A 5,488-nucleotide genomic window follows, 5' to 3' on the forward strand; every position below is an offset into this window, starting at 1 on the left:
ACATGCTCCTGCATTGCTATATTGAGCACTAAGGACAAGGACACAAATATGATAGAAAGTCACATCCATTACCTTTCAGCAGTTTGAATTTCAAGCATTGTGTGACCTCTACAGTATGTGTATCTAGAGATTAAGTACTACAGGGGGATTCTGCCTTGAGAACTGTATGTAAATTATTTCCTGTTCTACTAAGTTCAGTGACAGCTCTTACAATTTTATTACACAACTCTCCCCTACTATCTCAAACTGGATTATGATTTCTCTGAACAGGGAACAAATATTTGTCATGACAAACAAAACTTCTCAACTGTGGAACAGTTTAATTTTCAAGCTCAACTCCTTAATAACAATACTACTCTTTCAAGCTCTCCCGACTTATGTTCTCATATTGTCACTGTTTTGATAAGTCCAAAGGCATATACAATCACAAATATTGTCATGTGTATGAGTGACTATAGATGGGGTTTGGATTGGTAATTGGATCTATTGAACACTTACAGATTATAACACATCGTAACATCGATAAATTTACTTGGACATCTCCTGATGGGAAGATACACAATCAAATAGACCATATTTTGATAGACAGGAGACGGCACTCAAGTATACATGATGTTCAACCATTCAGGGCAGCAGATTGTGATACTGACCACTACCTGGTGGTGGCAAAGGTTAGGGAAAGACTGACAGTGAGCAAATAAACAACACACAGAGTTCATATGGAGAGGTTCAATCTCAAGAAATTAAATGAGGTAGAGGGTAAAGAGCAGTATCGTGTTGAAATCTCAATTAGGTTTGCGGCTTTGGAAAACTTGGACACAGGTGGATGTTAATAAAGCTTGGGAAACTATTAGAGAGAATATCAAAATGTCTGCCAAAGTGAGTCTAGGTTATTATGAACCGAATAAGCATAAGCCATGGTTCGATGAAGGATGCTCAAAATTATTAGATCAAGAAAGCAGGCCAAACTGCAATGGTTACAGGATCCAAGTGAGTTAAATGGGGATAATCTGAACAATATAAGATGTAAAACCAGCAGGCATTTCAGGAACAAAAAGAGGGAATATCTGAAAGACAAAATTGATGAGCTTGCAATGAACAGTAAGAAAAAGAACATTAGAGACCTGTATAGAGGAACAAATGACTTTAAGAGGGGTTACCAGCCTAGGAGTAACTTAGTGAAGGATGAGAATGGTGATCTGCTTGCAGATTCCCACAACATTTTGAATAGATGAAGGAACTACTTCTCTCAGTTATTGAATGTACATAGGGTCAGTGATGTTAGGCAGACAGAAATCCATAGAGCTGAGCCGTTAATACCTGATCCTAGCCCTTTTGAGGTTGAAAGTGCTATTGCAAAATTGAAACGGTATAAATCGCCAAGGTAGTGATCAAATTCTGGCAGAACTTATTCAAGCAGGAGGTAAAATATTACATTCTGAGACCCACAATCTAATTACATACTTCTATTTGGCACAGGGAAAAGTTGCCTGATCAGTGGAAGGAGTCTATTATTGTACCAGTTCACAAGAAGGGTGATAAAACTCACTGTACTAATTATTGGCGGATATCATTACTATCAACTTCATACAAAATTTTGTCCAATATTCTTTTCTCAAGGTTAAGTCCATATACATACAGAATGATTCACCAAGTTTTACCCGGGCTTATGGTGCATATTCCTGGGGTTATTTCCTGCAAAATTTCCTTATAAACTTGTGGTCGATTTTCAATAGTTACGGAGTAACAATGGATTTTCGAAATGCATCATTGTGAATGCAGCGCTATCCCCCCCCCCCTGACTGGGTGACCATGCGTTCCAGTCAGCTGTGTCAGCAGATAACGCAGACCAGCTGGAACGGCTGGAATGTTGCAAGTAGGTGTACAGTTGCCTCTCTCACAGTTGCCGCCTAGCAAAAGTTCTTCATTCCACAGTACATTCTGGAAGAACTTAGGATACCTGCTGCCATTAAATCTCTCTCTCTCTCTAAGGTACCACAAGTCTTACTTTCTTAAACAAGAAAAGGGGTCTATAACATTTACAGATTAAAATGTTCGTAGCATATATCAAAGTTGAACGCACTATTATATATGTGAAATACATACATATTTCATACATCTATAATGCAAGGGCTATGCTTCTGGAAAATAATATGCCTGAAGTTTTCTTTTTCTGCTATGCATTACAATGAATCATCAGTGAACAGGTGACAGGAAATCACTTAAAATGTCAACTGTGAATAACTTTAGAAAATTCATGTAACTGAGATTGACATAAGGGCAGTGGTATCTAAGAAAGACAGGCAGGACAAGTTATATAACTATCATCCACTACTGCTCACATGAACTACCATCACACTGTGGCTGGTCCTATGATTAATGTTCCTGTAGGAGAGTTTAAAAACATTCTGTATGCAATGTAATACTTATTCTGCAGTGTTCTGTCCAAATTACTGTACTTTAACAGTAAATAATTTATGTGTAAATATTTAAGTTTGGTAAAAATGAATGCTGTGCATTCAAGATACAGTAATTTTAATAGTGTGATCTCATAGTTACACTTCATTAAACACACTGAAGATATTTCGAATGTTGTGTATTCTGCATTCAGTATAACAGAAGCATCTAATAAAGTATGTTGACATTGATTATTTTTATGAAATTCAGCACAACACATTTCTCATGATGTTACTGATTCCAAACTTCACACAGTGCTGTGCATGGGGAAGAACCATATTACCAAGTGGGGTGGTGTAGTGGTTACACTTGAGACTCCTACTCCTAGTTTGAATGCCAATTATCTACGTTTTTCTTGGTCTCTCTCAGTCCATCCAAGCAAATTGTAGGATAGTACTTTCATTAAGCCATTGCTGCTTCCATCTGTATTCTTTCTAATTCATCTTTCAAGTATCATCTTACCGTTTGATGCTGGACAATCTAGCTACTAGCCTTAATGGAACAGTGCAGGTGTTGATATCATAAACTGCATTATTAAAATTCTCAATGTCCATTTTTATGCTTTGAACTTTGCAAATATAATTTTGTTTTCTTCTCAACTGCCTACTTTATAAACACAGTTGGCTTCAGAATTGCTGCTGATGAAAACTTGTTCTATCATTAGGGGTTAAATACTACTTGCACATGCCAATAATGGTAGGCAGACCAACAGAAATGTTTGTTTTGGTAACACAAATATATTTTTCCATCAAGGAGATAGGCATGAAGAACCTATTTGTCAGGTTCACATTGTTCATTTTAAAATATTGTTGCAAATAAGTGACATTTGTTATTGCCATCGGTAGCGGCCAATCCAGTGAAATTCTGTATGCATTCCTAATAAAGTGAAATGCTGTCAGGACTCGAACTCATGACCCTTCTTATCAACACATGATAAAATACCTCTAGTTACAGTGAACAGGTGAAATTGGTTTGAATTACACCTGAAATAATTCTTCACTCTACTCATAACAAATATTTTATTTGTCACAAACCACAGTTTTGTAAATTGCAGTGTGTTACCAAACTGCATTCATTGGCAGTGTTTTATTTACTGCTCCTAAAACACTTTATCAGGTGATTTTTTATGCTCTTAGTAGCTGGAATGGAATGACAAATGATAAGATGATGGGTGAATGATGAATTGTAAAGGATTTGAAGGGAAGTGGTCATGACTTAACTGTGGTATTTACAGGAATTTGCCTGGAGGAACTGAGGAAAACCACAAACAATCTGAGCCAGGATAGCTTATGTCGAACCAAGCTCCTCCCAAATATGACTCATGAGTGTTTGGTAATCAGGCATTAATTTTCCATAAACTGAAATAAGCTTATACATTATGTAAATCAATGTTAGGAACGAAATATATTCAAATTATGCATTTCATTTTCTCTAATGTAAGGTCCAGCTCATTCCACAAGCAAGAATTTTGTGCTTCATACTCCAAACACTGATAACCCTCTTCGAGTACCACCATTGGAACACTCAAGACCCTCAAGACTGACAAACAAGATTCCTCATATCACTCTTCTTCAAGCATATGATTTATTTAAGGTTCCTCAGAGATATTCTATATATCATGTTGTTCAATGAACCAGAAACACACAGATTCTATCACCCCCGCTCCATTCCCCAGATTCCAGATTTCTCCCCTGATGTATTCTGAAGGACAATATTTATCACATACAGGCATACCTCGGAGATGTTTCAGGTTTGTTCCAGATCACCACAATAAAGCGAGTCACACAAATGTTTTTTTTTCAGTGCATATCGAAGTTATGTTTATGCTATTAAGTGTGCAACAGCATTATGTATAAAAGCAATATACATACATTAATCAAAAAGTTGTGCGATTATTCAACATACCTCAATCCACGGTGTAACGTGTGAATTGTTGTATATGGTGACACCTGATATAGATTATTGTATAAGGCATGGTGATGCTTACTATAAACTATTGTATATGTTAATACCTATGTGGTATATGGGGATATATAGTATGAAATGAATTGTTTTATTGATATAATATGTTATATGATATATTGTAATATGAGGAAAAGACTGTACCTCATGTATATGTAGTATGAGGAATTGAGTGTACCAACAGGAAGTATCAAGAGATTAACTTCGGGAAGGATCAAAAGATTAGAACTTTGTCCTTCACCGATGCTGTCACGAGAACGATGCTTGTTTCTTACTAACAACAGAACAGTTGTGGACCCTCTGAAAACTCAAGAGGGTGATGATGTAATGAATGACGTTAGTCAGATTACTTCAGAAGGGTAACGCCCTAACTGGACCAGATATATACCACACGGGGCGTAAGTAAAGGGCCTTTTTGATATCGACACTGCCTGAGCTATCCATTACGTGGAGCAGGTGCTGTCAGATACCAGGAGTCGGCCACTGCCCATTGCTGAGGCAGACCACTGATTTCTTACCAACAGGTTCCTCTCTCTGATTTTGTACAGTATCAATAAATGTATTTAACATCAAGTTGCAGTACTCTCACACCCTGCACTGACTCCCAAGGGAACTGCTCGCCCTGCCAACCTGCAATCTATCCCATCCCCGAGATACAACATTGGTGTCAGGCCTGTGTGGTAGCTGCATCCAGAGACTGAACCCAGTACGTCGCCAAGGGAGAAAGAGGTATACCATGTGGAATATCATCTTTCAGAAGACGTCAAGTGAACGGTAAGAAAATTCCAGTGGTACTACAACTCATTGACTGACTGAGTGAAGGCTCATTAACTGGGCAGTCGAAGAGATATTCAGCAGAAAGAAGAAATTAATTATTGTTCGAGTATAGAGCCAGCCAATAGTGGCGAGAAGAATATTTAGAATTCAAGTTCCGAGAGTTGGACTGAAAATATAAAAGTGTAATAAGCGACCAACCCGTCTAAAAGTGGCGACCCTTCCATAAATAACCTAACTAATAAGAACTGAATTTTACAGCTGAAAAGGAAAGGCCAGCGGAGAACGAGTTAAC

The sequence above is a fragment of the Cryptotermes secundus genome, unplaced genomic scaffold (genome assembly GCF_002891405.2).
Source record: "Cryptotermes secundus unplaced genomic scaffold, Csec_1.0 scaffold360, whole genome shotgun sequence".
NCBI lineage: Eukaryota > Metazoa > Arthropoda > Insecta > Blattodea > Kalotermitidae > Cryptotermes > Cryptotermes secundus.